Source organism: Gracilinanus agilis, chromosome X (assembly GCF_016433145.1).
Source record: "Gracilinanus agilis isolate LMUSP501 chromosome X, AgileGrace, whole genome shotgun sequence".
NCBI classification, from domain to species: Eukaryota; Metazoa; Chordata; class Mammalia; order Didelphimorphia; family Didelphidae; genus Gracilinanus; species Gracilinanus agilis.
In genome coordinates this window covers 39,505,454-39,525,478 of record NC_058136.1, presented here as the reverse complement: position 1 = coordinate 39,525,478, position 20,025 = coordinate 39,505,454, and the positions used below count along the sequence as shown (strand labels likewise).

Here is a 20,025-nt window from a genome sequence, read left to right as displayed (position 1 = left end):
CCCCTTTTCTTCCTTCCTACCCCCTCCCTTTCTCCATCTCTCTCCCCCTCCCTTTCCCCATCTCCAGCTCTCCCTCTTCCCTTCCCTCTCCCTCTTTCTCTCTCTCTCCCTGCCCCCTCCCTCTCCGTGAGCTTGCAATGTTGTTACATTTCCTAGAAAAGATTTTTCTATATATACTGCTTATAATGAATCTACTCCAAGAGGCAGCTTTTTACTGCACCAAAGAAGGCATACACTGTGCTGTGGAAAGAGTGCCAATCTTGCAGGTGAGACCTAAATTTGAATCCTGACTCTCACTTTTAGCAACATCTGTAACTGTGCCTCCAGGATTGTTGCAAAACTTGTGAGATACTGGATTGCATTGCAAGTGCTTTAGCAATCTTAAAGAGTCATTGAAATATCTGATATTAGTCACTCAATTAGTACTTATGAAGTGCCTAGTAGTACCTGGCACTGTGCTAAGCTTTGGGGATACAAAGAAAGATGAAAAAAAGACATTCCCTGCCCTTGAGGAGCTCACTGTCTAAAGGGAAAGGCAACATACAAGCAATGTATATAGACAAGTTCTAGACAAGTTAATTAGACTGAATGGAGTGCCTATATAAATGTCCCTTGTCATTTTCTGCCATAGGACAGTCCTCATCCTCTGTAAATTTCAACTCAGTATTACTTCCCGCAGGGCACATTCTCAGATACCAGCATAGTTTCTGTGTGTCTCCCCTGATCCAGCTCCTGTTACAATGATTTGTATACAAATATCCTCTCCAGTTACATGCTTGTCTGCTTATTGAGTCCTTTTTTTTACTGAGGATTCCTGGAGGACAGGGACTAAGCCTCGTCTTTAATCTGTAACTGAAACACTTTTTTAGGTCATGTGTCCAGATACTTGGTAGCTGCCTGCCTGTCTGGTAGCACCTGAATTGACAGGTACCGATGGTTAATTCCAGCTTGCTGAATCTCATCATCCCTGTGAAAAAATGACTTCCTACCTTCTCCACCAGAATGGGGAGGGAGGCCAGTGGGAGCAGCTGGGCCTGGGTCATGGTGACTTGTCATCACTGGGTCCTTTAATTGTCGTTGCCCCAATTGTTCCCTCTTTTCAAAGATCATGTTGTCTTTTGACCTCAGGTTCAAACCAGCAATTACTGCTCATGGTGGCAGCAGAGAAGGTCTAAGAATAGCATTTCTAGAGAGAACACCAGGTAGGGAATTCAATCTAGCAGGTTCAGGCAGAGTGGGGAAAATCAACTCCTAGACCTGTGGTTCTTCCTTTTGCTAAGAGATGAAAATGCCTCTTCTCACTTTTGAAAGAGGATTGTATAAACATTTTCTAACTTCGATGAAGACAGGTCTGGTGGGAGGTGTGGATCTGAAACATGAGACCCTGTATTCTCTCCTCTCCCAACCCACATTCTTCTCTATAAAATGAAGGGGGTGAACAAGATGATCTCAAAGGTACCTTCCAGCTCTGGCATTCTGTTTAACACTTTGTAAGGTCCAGTGGACATGGAAGGCTAGCATGAGATTCAGAGTTCACTCTCACTCCAGGATATTTTTCAACCACTTCAGTAGTTTGTCAGCACATGCATTCATTCATGTGATTTCTCTGAGGCTTCCAAAGGACAGGAGACATTCCCATTGTTAGATCCCCCCTGCCTTTTCCAGGATGACTGATTACTCCAGTCTGTGGTCTTTGTTTGAAGAAGTCTGAGAAGGTCATGAAGGGATGATTGTGTCAGGAAAGTGGACAGTGCATATTCTCCACTAGGAGATTTCTCAGACACTGTATGGAGTCATCTTCTGGAGCCGAAGCTGTGGATGCTGAGAAGTCTGGGCATACTTCCCTTACTGTACATTATTGCCACTAGCACCTTGGTGATTATATCCCTGCATCTGGGCTGAGCTTAGATTAAGCAGAGTAAGGGAATGCTTGTGGAGTGTGATCTGAGAGATGCTACGAAATTCCTCCTCCCCAAAATAACTTTTCCATCCCCTGGGTGATACCTGATGACCAGGTTAGCTGGACCATACAGAGGGGAAAGGCCAGTAGTGCCTAATACAATTGGAAAGGCAAGTTGGGTCTGGGTTCTATATGATTTTAAATACAAAAGAGAGGACCTCACATTTAAGTATAAAGGTAATAAGGAGCCACGTGATTTTATTGGTGGGGTGGGGAGGGGGTGTGGGGTGTCGTACTGTGGTCAGACCTGTACTTTCGGTCTTTGGCAGCTATAGTCATTGAAACAGCTGGATAATAGAATGGATAGAATGGATAGAATTTTGGGCTTTGATTCAGGAAGACCTAAGTTTATTATAGACACTGTGACCCTGGATAAGTCACTTAACCTATATCTGCCTCAGTTTCCTCACCTATAAAATAAAAGTAATAATAGAACTTGTTTCCCAGGTTCTTGTAAAGATGAAACGAGATAATATTTGCAATGTGCTTAACAAAGCACCTGACACATAGTAGTGCTTGATAAATTCTGGTTTCCATGTTTCTTTGGGGAGAATGGATTAGAAAGGGGAGAAAGCTGATGTGGGGGAGCCAATTGGGAGCCTTATGGTAATGCTCCAGGGAAAAGGTAGTGAGGTCTTGAATTAGGTGTTTTGTGTAACAAAGGGACAGATGTGAGAGACTGAGGTAGAAATGGCAAGAGTTAGTTCATGGATAGCTGAGGTGATGAAAAGGAGGAGCCAACTATAATACCACAATTGTGAATCTGTATGACCAGAAGGATGATGGTGCCTTTGACAGAACCAATAAATATATTGCTGTCCTAAGAGTTGTTCTGGAATTAACCATGCCACAGGCCATTAGAGGTTAAGAAATCAATCCAAAAGATTAAGATTTTTAAACATAGTTCATTTATGTGCCTGGAAATGTAATTGATTGATTGAAACCCTGTTGAAAACCTATGGACCATAATTAAAGCTAGGTTTAGAAAATTAGACTGCTCATCAAAATTATACTTAATATCCATCATGATAAAAGTGTGGTTTCATGCTGAAGGACTAAGAAATATGTGTCAAAATCTTGTTATCTCATGTTGAAACTGTGTAAAATAAATTATTATAGCAAAAGGAGGATTGCATTCAAACTTTTTTAAAGATGTGAGAAGTTGTCAGATTTCTTATGTAGCAGTAACTTTACTTCACTTTGTCCCAGTTAATTTGCACACTACTGTAAAGTAGTTCAAGGGTTCAAGTCTGGGCCTTGGTGTAACATTCTCCTTTTGCTGCTCTTTGCCTTCACGAGGGGCAGAGTTGATGAGATCTTGGGAGAGGAGTATTTTTCTTCTGGCTTCCCAACTTTAAGAGAGAACACATATGGTTTGGGACTCTCTTCAGAGAGAGGCCCCTAGACTGAAAGGCTGTGGGAAGAAGCCAACATTGAAAGGAGGAGGAACCTCAAGCATGACCCTGATTTCTAGCTTGTCACACTAGAGACTTAAGGGAAAATGTTTCCTTGGGTGAGATTGGGGACTCTCTGGGTAAAAACCCATTTATCTTTCTCCCAGCAGGATAGCTCATTCGCACTATGAATTGTTTGATATATTCTAATCTGTATAACTTCTCTGATTTATGTTTGCCAACAGCTTGAATAAATGGGTTTATTTGCTATTCACCATTTGTGATAGTCTTTCTGTAACTAACATCTGATGGGGAAAAGGATTCTAGTCTTTGGTTATAGCTTGGAGTACCTTTTCCCTATTAAAGGAGGAGGACCAGAAAAAGCAACTTGAACCTGAAAATTGTTTCTTCTAGATGAGCAAAGCAAGAAGATAGATATAGTAATAGTCAGGCATCCCCTTTCTGAAGAGAGCAGAGGGAACCACTTCTTGGTCTCTGTCTCTTTCTTTGCTCCAGGCATGAATCAAAATCTCCCTCAGAGATTCCTCAGTAAGAGTCTAGAGATATCTATTCATGGTTCCTTGGAAGCTGAATTTAGACAGTCATGTGAACATACACATAACCTACATGGGTAACACACACACTTTATGCTAGTATATTTTAGCTTTACATATGCTAACTAGAAGGACCTTACACAGATTTTTTTAGGGATTCTAATATGAGAGACTTAATTAAAATATTTACAAAAATAATGTAAATTGATATTAAGACATTTAATAGTAGTGTTTTGTTTTTATAAGAAAATTGACTAGATTAATGATTACTTTTAGTTATAAAGAAGTTATTGGAATTTCTTCTTAAAACTTCAAATTGTCACTGAAAATCATCAGAAAAATGTTGTTACATAAGTTCAGTTAATTATCCATAGTTAATGCACTAAATATTTTCTTTTGGTAAATTAGAAAATTATATTAAAAAAGAATCTGATAAGCACTTGGAGATGTGTGACTGGAGCTCAAGAGAAACAGTAAGACTGAATCTGTAGATATGAGAATCATTTGCATCAAAATGATTAAACTTATGGCAGCTAATGAGGTCACCTAGGAAAATATAATTAAGACAGAAGGAAAAGGACCCAGAACAGAGTCTTGAGGAACATTTTTGGTTTTGGGGCTGTTATATGGCTAATGTACCAGGAAAAGAAACTGATGTGTGGTCAGAGAAGAAGAAGAAGAAATAAGAAAGAGAAGTGGTATGAAAAGTAAAGAGGAGGTGGTGGTCATCAATGTCCAGTACTGCAAAGGGGTCAAGAAGGATGATGACTAAGAAGAGGCCATTAGATGTTTCAATTAGATCATTAGTAACTTTAGAGAGGGCAGTTCCTAGTGAATGATGAGGCTGCAAATCAGATTGCAAAGGAAATGAGAGAGAAGAAAGTGGAAGTAACTGGTGTATATAGTTTTTTTGCAAGTTTAGTTCTGAAGAGGATTTTATATATACATGGACACACACACACATATATACATATCTGGTGATAGGAAGGAAGGATGTATTAAATGCCTTCTATCTGCTGGATACTCTATTAAACATTGAGGCTACAAAAAAAAAGACAAAAAACATTCCTTGCTCTTAAGGAGTTCACAATATTGTGGGAGAGACAGTATGCAAACACTTATGTAAAAGCTAACTATATGCAGGATAAATTCAAAATAATCAGCAGAGGGAAGATACTAGAATTAAAGTGGAAAGGCTGGAACCCTGCTGTTGCCATTTGGGTATTTCTTTTTCTCTTAACTCTTGTCCCCATTGACCTTCTAGAACTGGCCCCTGCCACCATCCCTCATCCTAAGGGAGCCAAGCCACAGGCAATGGGCTAAGAGGTCCATAGGTCCTTCAGCAAGAGCTTACAAGAGTAATTGATGACCTTAATGATGTCCAGAGACAAAGGAATTTCTGACTTCCCAGAGTCTATCTCTTCAAATGGGTTGAGATCATTCATGGGGCAACTAACACAGTATATCAAGACCTGAAGTATAAGCTCTTCTTGGAGTCCCCCAGCAGCTACCCATATAATGCTTCCATTGTGCAATTTGTCACACCCTGTTACCATCACAGTGTGAGCATCCAAGGCAATATCTACTTGGAAATCCTTAAGGACAAGTGGTCAGTTTTCTATAACGTCGGGACCATCTTATCTACTCAGTCTTCTAGAAGAGCACAACATCAACAACCCAATGAAAATATATACTACTGAGGTCTGGATAAATCCCATAGTCTTTAAAAAAGTACCTACTGGAAACCTACCTAAAGCAGGTCACTAGCCAAGAACTTTGACCCAGATTGGCAGTCTGCTTTCCCTTCATTGTGTGTGTGTGTGTGTGTGTGTGTGTGTGTGTGTGTGTGTGTGTGTGTGTGTGTGTAGGTATGTGTGTCTTTTCCCCTTCTGCATGGTCTATCTTCTATCCAAGATTATGTATTATAAACTGTTTTCTTTTTCTTCTTTTTAAAAATGAAGACTCTTGTCCAACCCTCGTCATTAATGTATAAATAAAATCTGTTTTAAAAAATAATAGAATTATGGGGGAATTGGGAATGACTTCCTGTAGAACAGGGGTCGGCAACCTTTTTGGCCATGAGAGCCATAAACGCCACATTTTTTAAAATGTAATTTTGTGAGAGCCGTACAGTGTTCACAGTGCGGCTCCTGTAACAGCGCCTGAAAAAAAATGGACTTTATGGCTCCTGCAGAAAGAGCCATACGTTGCCAACCCCTGCTGTAGAAGGTGGGATTTTAACTGCAAGAAATGGAAATAAGGAGAGGTGAGCATTACAGACCTGGGAGAGAGCCAATGTCAATGCTTGAAGATGGGAAAGGGAGTGCCTTCTTCAGGGAACAGTAAGGAGGTCAGTGCCACTAGACCACAGAGGATATGCAAGTGGGGAAGGTGGTACATCAAGTGCAAAAAGTAATGGAAAGGCAGCACAACTTACGAAGGGTTTTGAATGCCAAAGAGAGGATTTTTATGTTTGATCTTAGAGGTGAGAGGGAGCCTCTAGAGTTTATTGAGGGTGGGGTAATGGGAAAGTGATATCAGACCTTCATGTTAGGAACATCACTTTGATAGCTGAGGGGAGGGTGACCTGGCATAGAGAGAGACTTTTGGTGGGTGAATCAATAAATAAGCTATTGCAGTGATCCAGACGTGGGATAATGAGAGCCTGAACCAGGGTGATGGTAACATAAGCGGAGAGAAGGGGGCATACGAGATCTTAGGAAGATGAAATCAATAGGCCTTGGCAGCAGATTGGACATGGAGGAGAGTGAGGACTTGAAGATCACACCTATTTTGCAAGTGTGGGTGATTGGGAGGATAGTGATACCCTCAATAGTTACAATAAAGTTTGGAATCAAGGAAGGTTGGTGAAAGATAATGAATTCTGAGTCTAAGATGTCTACTGGACATTTATTTCAAGATGTCTAATGAGCAGCTGGAGATGTCAGTCTGGAGGTTAGGAGAGAGGCTGAAGCTGGATAAATGGATCTGAGAATTATCAGTTACCAGCACAGAGGTAGTAACTGAAACCATGACGTAGCATGGGGTGAAAGGCAAGGGACTAGTACAGAGTCCTGGGGGCCCTTACCTTTAGTGGGTGTGTCTGGATGAAGATCTAGCAAAAGAAATTAAGGAGAGATGTGACACATGGGAGGACAGTGTCAAAGGCTGGAAAGAGGGTCAAGAAGCATAAGGTGGAATGTGATTACATTACAGGTACAGAAGTTTGTTTTAGATAGAAGAAGGAACTCTTCATGTGACATAAAGGTAAAGGTAGAGATAGTGGCAGAAGGCATTCATTTGTTTGACAGAAGATGAAGATGAGGGGAAAAGAGGGAGAACTCAGCAAATTACCTGAACTTTTTCAGTGAAATATGTGGTGAGTGAGCTAGTAAGTCAATTAGGGAAATTCAAGAGGATGGCCTTATCACAGGAGGGCCCAAGTCAGGTTATAAAACATAAATTTCTAGTGAATTCTTGACTAATGTGAGTTTTTTTATGCTTAGAGGAGTCTTGGGTATTTTTTCAGGCAGCAGGGAAGGGGTCAGTAGAGAGAGAAATCGAAGATTAGGGTTAGAGTAATCATATCATGGGAACAATCTGTTCAGCAGATCAGAGGCGATTATAAGGTATGTGTAAAAGGGCTGGCCTTGGCAAGGAGAAGGACAAATTTATTATGACGGACATGAGTAAAGGAGAAGGAAATGAGATTCTGTCATGAAGATTTGATATATAGAGAAGGGAAAAGAGAGAGATCATGGAGAATAGCCTCAATTTTCTCATATGTAGATCAAGTTCCCTAAGAGGTTGGAGGGAGGGGAAAATGGTATGGGAGGCCTGAGGAAAGAAGTAGAGGTTTGTAACAACCTCTTGGGGGAGTAAGACGGGGAATCAATTAAGGTAAAAGGAGTAACAACATTGTCTTGCTGTAGTGAAGACTTTGTTAAAATTAGTTAACGAAATGTTGTTTTATTAGCCCAGTTGCATGATTTCCTCTAGCTCCATTCAGCAATATGATTAGGAGAAGCAAAGGAAACAGATGGTGGGTAAGCAAGAAATTCAGTGTCCAGTAATAAAGTGTCTCATATAATTAATGTGGAAACAATAGACGGATATGGGCTAGATGCTCATATGATTAAGTAGATTTGGAGCTGTTTGAATGGCTAGACTTGATTAATGATTCAGGGCCAGCCTGGAAGGAGGCAAGGTAACCCAAGGATTTGTGCTGGTTGGCCCCTGAGACTGTTTTATGTTTATATTAAGACCTAGACAAGGACAAAGAGAGCATCCCCATCACCTTTCAGACAACCTAATCCAAGGAGTAATAGCTTATGTGCTGGGTCATAGTTATATTCCAAAGACAGGCTGGTTTTCTTGCTATTCCTGAAATGGCATGGTATGCCATTGCTGGGCTCTTTGCTTTTTGCACTAACCATTCCCCATGCTTGGCATGCTTTTCCTCCTCACATCTGCCTCAGAGAATGTTTTATTTTTCCAAGACCATGAGCAAGGCACTTAACCCCTTACTGCCTTGCTCTTGCCCCTCTTCTTTCTTAGAACTGATATTAAGATAGAAAGTAAGGGTTTTAAAAAAGACACTGTCCTCTTTATGAAGCATTTCCTAAAATTCCCCTACTCCTGCACCCCATCTGTTAATGTCTTCCCTGCTCAAGCTACCTTGCATCAATCTTATATTTATTCTTTATTTCTGGTATAGCCAATGAATGAATGAGTGAATGAGTGAAAAAACAATTGTTAAGTGCCTGCTATGTGTCAGGCACAGGACTTGGTTTTGCACATCAGGGATAGTCACTTGGCCAGGGATTTCATTGGTACATATAGAAACTCCCTCTACCAGTTCAGGTTAGCACCTTCTCTATGTCTTAGAGCTGTCTACAGATTGGGGCTTGTTAAAAGTCATACAGCCTCCTGAGATACATACTCTATGCAAGAGGTGAGATTTGAACTCAATTCTTCCTGCTTCCATAGCTGTTTTTTTTATTCACTACTCTACTCTGTATTAGGGATACAACAACAAAATAAGCATAGACCTTTCCCTCAAGGAGCTTACAGTATAATAGAGAGTGATACCACATATAGGGAAGTGGTGGCCAGGAAAGGGAATTTTTATTTGAGGAGTAACGGAAATAGTGAATGGAGACATGCAATAGTCAGTTGTCACGCCTTTTCCTGAAGTGATGACGGCATTGATTTGTATTTAATGACTATTCCCAGAGCAAGAGATGGAAGAGGGTGGGAGGAGGGGTGCAATGTGTAGGAGAGATGGCAAGAAGATGGCTGATGGGAAGCTTGCTGTCTAGTCAGCTAGATAGACTGAGCAGGCACAAAGCAGGGTGTTTCAGCACCAAAGCTTTATTCATCCATTAGGACTCACCTTACAGGGTTGTTGAGGATAAAATACAAACCTTAAAAGTACTCTAGCAATGCTATCTATTGTTTTTATTAAAATGTGAAGCCTCTTGGATCCTAGGTACCAGGGACAGCTACAAGTGAATTATTTCTATCACTCTCTTCATCTTGACCCACTTACCTTTCAAATGCCACTTCCTTCAAGAAGTCTTCCCTGAGCTCCCTTCCTTTCTCCCTTGTGGTTGTTGTTGGTGCCAGAACAAACCAGAATCAGAAATTTAGGAATCAAGGAGGGTTTATTGAGGTTGCCAGCAAGGGAGCCCTACCCCCAAGGGCAGAGACTCTCTAAAGGAACAAAAAGACAAAACCTATATGTTTCAATTTAGTCAGGAGATGAATCAGATATTAAATACCTCTGGATTGGATTGGGATTGTTGCTGGGGACCTTCACGGTAGGGTTAGGGAATGTAGCATCCCTCGATTGGAAAGGACCAATTGTTGTTGGGGCCAGTAACAGAAAAGGTTCTTCTTCAAGTTAGTTATTTCTTACAACCCCACCCTAGGTGACACAATGGATAGAGTGCCATTCACAAAGTCAGCAAGACTCAGTTTTGTGAGGTCAAATCCGGCCTCAAACACTTCCAACTGTGTGGCCCTGGACAAGTCACTTCACTCTCCTTTTGCCTCGGTTTCTTCATTTGTAAAATGAGTTGGAGAAGCAAATGGCAAACCACTCTAGTATCTTGGCCAAGAAAACCCCAAATGGGAGTCACAGAGTCAAATGTTATTGAACAACAAACAAAAAGTAGAAATGAAGGTTGCAAAGAGGGTGTGGACTTCCACATAAACATGGCTTGGGGAAGAACTACAGACAAAATGGAGTTTTAGTTTTCTTGGCTACCCATACTGTCCAAGTTCAAATTGATTTCTCCCCTCTCGGAACTGCCATAGTACCTGGGAGTCCTAATTTGCCCTCATATTTTAACTCAGATTAAAATTATTTGTGTACACATCTCATTTCCCCTACTAGATTATAAGCTCTTTGAGGGTGTAGATCATGTCTTTTTTAAATTTTTTTGCATCACCCAGGGCCCAGAACAATACTTCTGTACATAGTGGGACAGCAGCAAGCACTGGACTGAGTATGCCGTCATAAAAAGAACCCTGCCAAACAGTTAGGAGACAGCTAGAGCCAGAGGGTCACTCAGTGGTGGAGGGTTTTATTCTAGAAACTTCTTACTGATGTGCCACTTTATGGGCAGATAGCCAAAAAGACAAGAGGAAAGTGTTTTTTTTAATATTGATTTTGGTAACCATCTTCATACATAAGTGTGGATAAGGAACATCTGTGAATTTTCATTGACTTAAATAGCATGTAGTCAAGGAGTGTTAGAACTCAACCAGAAGTTGAGTAGGTAGGAATTTTTCTCAACATTTTGTATTTGATGAATAAATGTTATTTTGGTTTTATTTAAATAAAAGTTTGAAGTAAGAGCATTAGAGATAATAAAGAAATGTCTATAATTACGGAAAACCTGGTTTTAATCATGTGAATCTTAACCTAGCATATTTTACGGCCTTGAATCGCAGGGTCTTTGAATCACAAATTTATAGCAAGAGGGGATCTCAGAGGTCAGCTATTTCCATGAATGAATGAATAAGTATTTGTTAAAGCACTAGGAATACAAATACTACAGCAAAGACAATCCCTGCCTTCACTGGAGCTTACATTCTAATGGGGGAAATAGCACTTTTAGGAGAGTGGCAAGGGAAGAACAGTTTAATCAAGTTGCAGGAATGATGAGTAGAGTCATGGTGAGTAAATACATCCTGTTCAAGAGCAATGCCAAAGTTCATTGGGTTATTTTATAGTGGTTCCAGAACTGGAGGGAGGGTGAGGAAAGACTCTATGTTGCCATGGAGAAGGGAATATGAGAGCAGAGACTGAAGTGAACATGGATGGGGCCTCCCTGTAATAGTGTGTGAATAGCAGTCATCAGTCAAGAGAGTGGGATTCTAGGGAAGAGGGTTTTTTTTAAAACTGATGAGGAAATTGAGGGAGCCTAGAGACAGGAAGAGACTTACCCAGGGTCACACAGTAGTATATAGTAGAAGAGATTATTGAACCTGGATACAAACTCCTACTTTTACAGATTAGTTTTTTTTAACAAAAATGAATATAGCACTTCTTTTCAAAGTATTACCTTAGCTTGCAATTAACACTAGTGGGATGGTTCCCTGAAAAGTGGCAGCTGCCTTGGGTTCTAGGTTGCCCTCAGGGTGGCTACTTCTCAAAGTATAACTCAGGAGCTCCCAACAAGTGTAATTACCTTTAATAATCAGCCAGAGGACATAGCTCAAATCAGAGACATTCACTGAGAGAGCATAGTAAGAACAATGTCTATGAACCATTACCCTCCTAAACCTGGGGTGCACTTTTTCATAGTTACACTTGGAAGAGTGGGCACATACTTAAGAGTACATTGGTGACAAGGCACACACGTGGTTGAGGCAACTCACAAGTCTCACAGTTCAGGGCTCCAATTTTCTTTTTTTTCTCATGGATTCCTCAGGAAGCACCTCTGCTGGGCAAGCTATTCCTTTGGGATCCCAGGGAGTATTCTCTGTGGCTAGACTATATTGACAGGGCTCTCTCTCTCTTGAGTACATAGTTTTGCTGCTGCCACAGATTGCTTTTTCCATTGAGCCACTGCTTCTCTGTATCTGTGTCTTTCTGAAGGATATATGTGGTGTCTCCTCCCTGAGCTATGCCTCAGACCTTTCTGGGAATCTTTTAAACTAACTCTCCAACTATTCCTGGGTAAGCCCTGGGTATGGCTGATGGGGGATGGAGAAATCCTTTCCTTCCCCCAAGTGATAAAGAGCTGGATTTGTCCCTAACTGCTGATGTCTATCTCAACTCTCCTGAACTAATTCACTCTGATCTTCTTGACTGTCAAGTTGTCTCTAGAACTTAATTATTTAAAGTGCCCAGAGTCTGTAGCCAAGTTTAGAGTTCTGGATAAAGCATTTATTTTTACAAATTCTGTGCTAAACATAAAGGATATGAATATAAGTAAGAAAGGCAATCCCTACCCTGAGAGAGTTTATGTTCTAGTCGGGAAAGACAAGACATAAAGGAGTGCTGAACATTTGTAGGGGGAAGAAGGGTGAAGGTTTCCCCTACAAGCAGGTAAGAATGAAAGCTTTTGCTCTATTAGCCAAGTTTACTTTCATTCCATCAGAGAAAGGTGTTTTCCACATTGTAAGAAGATCTCTAGATGTTCACATTTCCTTAACAAATTTCCAACCACTCCATCACCTGTGGTTATGTCCTGTGGCTAAACCAACTGAACTAGGGAATGAGAACCAAATCTCCTTCTCCTTTTATACTAACAACACTGGAATTTGGGACTAATGAACAAAAACAATTCAATAATGTTGCTTTGAAAGCTTGAAAGACCAGAAGAGTGTAAATTAAAACCAAAGAAAAGACATGGAAGAAAAACTGTAAGCCGCTAACTTCAGCTACCTCTTTCTGCAAGGACTATACTCTTAGGGCCAAAAGATTGAGATTGTGATTTGCTCTAAACAAAATGCTCTTTACTGTGAAGAACCATGATATGCTAAATGTTAAATTGATAAGAAAGAAAGGTTCCTGAGCAGGTAAGCTTCCAGATCCACCACCCAGACCTTGAGATTCACTCATATCTTCATTTATCTTTTGCTTTCTTCATCCTTTACATCCCTAGGACTTGGAGGATAGGAGACAGCTTTGTGACTCAGAGGATAGAGATGTTATTGTCACAAACCTCAGCCTGGACATGCAGGCAGCAAACTGCATCTGGGGGTGGAGACTGAGGAATGTGTAAAAGAAATGGGTGTTTTTACCCCCTAAATAGAGGTCCCTTAGTGTGGATTTAGGTTTGGCTCAGTGATGACCCAAACAGTGGTTTTGGCCTAGTTTATAGGCCCAGGGGTCAGCCACACCAGTCCTCTGTAAGTTTAGCACAAAATCTGTTGTTTACTTTATAAATAGCAGGATGGGTAGAGGACCAGGGTAAAAGGAGTTTCCTAAGCTATCAGGTTTTAGCTCCTCCCATTCAAATTCTGGTCTGGAAGGACCTGCTTGGTTCCAACACCGTTGGGCTACTCTATTTACTCTATCTGCCTAAATCTTTCTAGTTAACTAACTAAAATCTGACTAGCTGGTCCAAAAATTGAGAACAAAGTTCAGGTTATAAGGTTTTAGCTAGAAGCCAACAGGCTTAAGCCAAGATGGTCTGGCTCAGAGTATGGCGGACAGATTCTGTCCCTGCAACTTCTCTCACTCACAATGAAATCTCCAGGAACCAGGTTTCAGCACAATCAAATTGGATGAAGAGGGAAGAGAGCATAGAGGGAGAGAGTTCCTAAATTGAGTCCAGAAACCAGCTAAGCATTCCAGAAGTGGAGAGGAGGCAGGATGGCCTGAGAGATGGTAGATATTAGAGGGATAATCACAGTTTTTAAATTTTTAAAATTTTTATTTAGAATATTTTTCCATGGTTACATGATTCATAATCCTCTCTATCCTGCTTTCTACTCCCTCCTTCCAAAACTGACAAGCAGTTCCAATGGGTTATCCATGTATCATTGTTCAAAACATTTTTCTATGTTATTCATATTTGCAGTAGAGTTATCCTTTAACATCAAAACCCTAATCACATCCCTATCGCACTACGTGATTGAGCATATATTTTTCTAATACATTTCTGGTTCCACAGTTCTTTCTCTGGATGTGGATAGTGTTCTTTTTCACAAGTTCTTCTGGATTGTCCTGGGACATTGCATTGTTGCTGGTAGAAAAGTCCATTACATTCAATTGTGCCATAATGTATCAGTCTCTGTGTACAATGTTTTCCTGGTTCTGCTCCTTTTGCTTTGCATCACATCCTGGAGGTCTTTCTTCCAGTTCACATGACATTCCTCCATTTCTTTATTTCTTTCAGCACAATAATATTTCATCACCATCATATACCACAATTTATTCAGTCATTCCCCAATCGATGGACACACCCTCAATTTTCCAATTTTTTGCCACCACAAAGAGCATGGCTATGAATATTTTTGTACAAGTATTTTTCCTTATTATCTCTTTGGGGTACAAGCACAGCAGTGGTATGGCTGGATCAAAGGTCAGATAGTCTTTTAAATCCCTTTGCACATAATTCCAAATTGTCATCCAGAATGGTTGGACCAATTCACAAGTCCACCAGCAATGTATCAATATCCCAATTTTGCCACATCCCCTCCAACATTTATTACTTTCCTTTGCTATCATATTGGCCAATCTGCTAGGTGTGAGGTGGTACTTCAGAGTTGTTTTAATTTGCTTTTCTCTAATCAGGAGGGATTTAGAACACTTTTTCATGTGCTTATTGATAATTTTGATTTCTTTACCTGAAAACTGCCTACTCATGTCCCTTGAACATTTGTCAATTGGGGAATGGCTTGATTTTTTTGTAAATTTTACTTAGTTTCTTATATAGTTGGGAAATTAGACATTTGTCAGAGAGTTTTGTTATAAAAATATGCTCCCAGTTTCTTGCTTTCCTTATAATTTTGCTTGCATTGGTTTTGTTTGTACAAAACTTTTTTAATTTTATATAATCAAAGTCATTCATTTTACATTTTGCAATGTTTTCTATCTCTAACTTGGTTTTAAATTCCTTCCTTTCCCATAGATCTGACAGATGTACTAATCTATGTTCACTTAATTTATTTATGATTTCACTCTTTATATTTAAGTCATTTACTTATTTTGAATTGATCTTGGTTTAGGGTAATGATGGGCAAACTTTTTAGAGAGGGGGCCAAAGGAAAGGAAATGCTCACCTGTCAGTCTGTTTCTAAGGCAACTCTTTCCAAGTTTCATTGTATTGTATCCTACTCATTGTTTTCGTCAGATTAGGAATAATGTCACACAGCCAACCGGATAGAACATTTCAGGGGGGCCACATCTGGCCCGCGGGCCATAGTTTGCCCATCAGTGGGATGGGGTGTAAGGTGTTGATCTGAACCTAATTTTTCCCATACTGTTTTCCAATTTTCCCAGCAGTTTTTGTCAAATAGTGAGATCTTGTCCCAAAAGCTAGGATATTTGGGTTTATCAAAAAATAGCTTGCTGATATCATTTACCCCTAGTCTATTCCATTGATCACCCTTCTGTCTCTTAGCTAGTACCATATTGTTTTGATGATCACTGCTTTATAGTACAGTTTAAGATCTGGTACTGCTTGACTGCTATCCTTCACATTGTTTCCATTAGTTTCCTTGATATTCTTGATCTCTTATTCTTCCAGATAAAGTTTGTTATAATTTTTCTAATTTTATAAAAAAAAGTTTTTTGGGAGTTTGATAGGTATGACACTCAATAAGTAGATAAATTTGAGTAGGATTGTCATTTTTCTTATATTAGCTCATCGTACCCAGGAGCAATTAATGTTTTTCCAGTTGTCTAGATCTAGTTTTAATTGTGTAAAAAGTATTTTGTAGTTGTGTTCATACAATTCCTGTGTTTCTCTTGGCAGATAGATTCCTAAATATTTTATAATATCTAGAGTAATTTTAAATGGAGTTTCTCTTTCTAACTTCTGCTGCCGAGTTTTGTTGGAAATAAATAGAAACGTTAATGATTTATGTGAGTTGATTTTGTACCCTACAACTTAACTAAAGCTGTTCATTATTTCCACTATCCTTTTAGTTGATTTTTTTGGGTTCTTTAAGTATATCATCAAATAATCTGCAAAGAGTAATAGTTTAGTTTAGTCTCCTCTTGCCTACTTTAATCCCTTCGTTTTCTTTTTCTTCTCTAATTGTTACTGCTAGCATTTCTAGTACCATGTTAAAAATAGAGGTGATAATGGGCATCCTTGCTTTCACTCCTGGTCTTATTAGGAAGGCTTCTAACTTGCCCCCATTGCAGATGATACTTGTTGATGGTTTTATATATATATATATTGTTTACTATTTTGAGGAATGGCCCTTCTATTCTTATAATTTCTAGTGTTTTCAGTAGGATAGGAATGGGTATTGTATTTTTTCAAAGGTTTTTTCTGCATCTATTGAGATAATCATGTGATATTTGTTGGATTGATTATCGATATGGTCAATTATGTGGATGGTTTTCCTAATGTTGAACCATCCTTGCATTCCTGGTATAGATCCCACCTAATCATAATGAATAACACTCATCAACACTTGCTGGAGACTTTTTTAAATTTAAAGTTAAATTTAATTTAATTTAATTTTTTAAGATTTAAATATTTTATTTTTTTAGAAAAATTTCCCATGGTTACATAATTCATATATTTACTTCACCCCTCCCATATCCAACACACATTTCCACTAGTTTTAATGTGTATGATCAATCAAGACTTATTTACATATTATTGATAGTTGCATTAGTGTGATCCTTTCGAGCCTACATCCCCAATCATGTCCACATCAACCCATGTGTTAAAGAAGTTGTTTTTCTTCTGTGTTTCCACTTCTGTAGTTCTTCCTCTGAATGTGGGTAGCTTTCTTTTCCATAAAAGCCTCAGAATTGCCCTGGATCATTGCACTGCTGCCAGTACAGAAGTCCATTACATTCAATTTTATAACAGTGTATTGGTCTCTGTGTACAATATTCTTCTGGCTCTGCTCCTTTCACTCTGCATCAATTCTTGGAGGTCTTTCCAGTTCACATGGACTTCCTCCAGTTTATTATTCCTTTGAACACAATGGAATTCCATCACCAACTTTTACCACAATTTCTTCAGCCATTCTGCAATTGAAGTGCATACTATCATTTTCCAGTTTTTTGCCACCATAAAAAGCGCAGCTATAAATATTTTTGTACAAGTCTGCTCATCTATGATCTCTTTGGGGTACAAACCCAGCAATGCTATGTCTGGCTCAAAGGGCAGTTATTCTTTTAGAGCACTTTGGGCATAGTTCCAAATTGTCATCCAGAATGGTTGGATCACTTCACAACTCAATGCATAAATGTCCCAATTTTGCCACATCCCCTCCAATATTCATTATTCTCCCCTTCTATCATATTAGCCAATCTGCTAGGTGTGAGGTGATACCTCAGAGTTGTTTTGATTTGCATTTCTCTAATTATAAGAGATTTAGAACACTTTCTCATGTGCTTATTGATAGTTTTGATTTCTTTATCTGAAAATTGCCTATTCATGTCCCTTGCCCATTTATCAATTGGGGAATGGCTTGATTTTTTTATACAATTGATTTAGCTCCTTGTATATTTGAGTAATTGGACCTCTGTCAGAGTTTTTTTGTTATAAAGGTTTTATCCCAGTTTGTTGTTTTCCTTCTGATTTTGGTTGCATTGTTTTTGTTTGTACAAAAACTTTTTAATTTAATGTAATCAAAATTACTGATTTTACATTTTGTAATTTTCTCTAACTCTTGCTTGGTTTTAAAAATCTTTCCTTTCCCAGAGATCTGGCAAGTATACTATTCTGTGTTCACTTAATTTATTTATAGTTTCCCTCTTTATATTCAAGTCATTCATCCATTCTGAATTTATCTTGGTGTAGGATGTGAGATGTTGATCTAAACCTAATCTCTCCCATATTGTTTTCCAATTTTCCCAGCAGTTTTTGTCAAATAGTGGATTTTTGTTCCAAAAGTTGGGCTCTTTGGGTTTATCATACACTGTCTTGCTTACGTCACTAACCCCAACTCTATTCCATTGATCCTCCCTTCTGTCTCTTAGCCAGTACCATATTGTTTTGATGACCACTGCTTTATAGTACAGTTTTAAGATCTGGTACTGCGAGTACCCCATTCTTCACATTTCTTTTTCATTTTTTTCCCTTGATATTCTTGATCTTTTGTTCTTCCAAATGAACATTGTTATAGTTTTTTCTAATTCAGTAAAAAAGTTTTTTGGTAGTTTGATAGGTATGGCACTAAATAGGTAAATTAATTTAGGTAGAATGGTCATTTTTATTATGTTAGTTCTTCCTACCCATGAGCACTCAATGTTCTTCCCATTGTTTAGATCTAGTTTTAATTGTTTGAAAAGTTTTTTTGTAGTTATGTTCATACAATTCCTGTGTTTGTTTTGGTAGATAGATTCCTAAGTATTTTATATTGTCTAGGGTGATTTTAAATGGCATTTCTATTTCTAACTCTTGCTGCTGTGATGTGTTGAAAATATATAGAAATGCTGATGATTTATGTGCATTTATTTTGTATCCTGCAACTTTGCTAAAATTGTTGACTATTTCTACTAGCTTTGTAGTTGATTCTCTAGGATTTTTTTTATCTAGGATTTTTTAAATAGACCATCTTATCATCTGCAAAGAGTGATAGCTTAGTTTCCTCATTGCCTATTTTAATAATTTCATTTTCTTTTTCTTCTCTAATTGCTACTCTAGGGTTTCTAGTACAATGTTAAATAATAGAGGTGATAGTGGGCATCCTTGTTTCACTCCTGATCTTATTGGGAAGGCTTCTAATTTATCCCCATTGCATATGATGCTCACTGATGGTTTAATATATATACTGTTTATTATTTTTAGGAAGGGTCCTTCTATTCCTATACTTTCTAGTGTTTTCAATAGGAATGGATGTTGTATTTTGTCAAAGGCTTTTTCAGCATCTATTGAGATAATCATGTGGTTTTTGTTGGTTTGCTTGTTGATATGGTCAATTATGTGAATGGTTTTCCTGATCTTGAACCATCCTTGAATTCCTGGTATAAATCCCACCAGATCATAATGATCACCCTCGTGATAAGCTGCTGGAGACTTTTTGCTAGTATTTTGTTTAAGATTTTTGCATCTTTGTTCATTAAGGAGATTGGTCTGTAGTTTTCTTTCTCTATTTTTGATCTACCTGGCTCTGGGATCAGTACCATATTTGTATCATAAAAGGAGTTTGGTAGAATTCCTTCTTTATTTATCATGTCAAATAGTTTATATAGTAGTGGAATTAATTGTTATTTGAAGGTTTGATAGAATTCACTTGGGAATATATATGGTCCTGGGGATTTTTTCTTAGAGAGTTCTTTGATGGCTTATTCAATTTCTTTTTCTGATATGGGATTATTTAAGTATTCTATTTCTTCTGCTGTTAATCTAGGCAATTTATATTTTTGTAAATATTCATCCACCTCAACTAGATTGCTATATTCATTGCCATATATTTGGGCAAAATAGTTTTTAATGATTGCCTTGATTTCCTCTCCATTAGAGCTGAAGTCTCCCTTTTCATCTTTGATACTGATGATTTGGTTTTCTTCTTTCCTTTTTTAAATTAGATTGATCAGTACTTTGTCAATTTTGTTTGTTTTTTCAAAGTACCAGCTTCTAGTCTCATTTATTAATTCAATAGTTCTTTTACTTTCATTTGTATTGATTTCTCCTTTAATTTTTACAATCTCTCATTTGTTCTTTAGCTGGGGATTTTTTTCAATTTTAAACCCTTAACCTCTCTGTATTGACTTATAGGTGGAAGATTGGCAAGGGTAGGCAATGGGGGTCAAGTGACTTGCCCAGGGTCACACAGCTGGGAAGTGTCTGAAGCCGGATTTGAACCTAGGACCTCCTGTCTCTAGGCTCTGCTCCTTTCGCTCTGCATCTGTTCCCGGAGGTCTCTCCAGTTCGCCTGGAACTCCTCCAGTTTATTATTCCTTTTAGCACAATAGTATTCCATCACCCGCATATACCACAGTTTGTTCAGCCATTCC

General features: G+C 38.7%; 1 pseudogene; it reads left to right on the top strand.

Annotated features, from left to right (window-relative positions):
- The first annotated feature begins 5,273 nt into the window (after positions 1 to 5,273).
- On the top strand, positions 5,274 to 5,688 carry LOC123253651 (annotated as a pseudogene).
- The last annotated feature ends 14,337 nt before the right edge of the window (positions 5,689 to 20,025 follow it).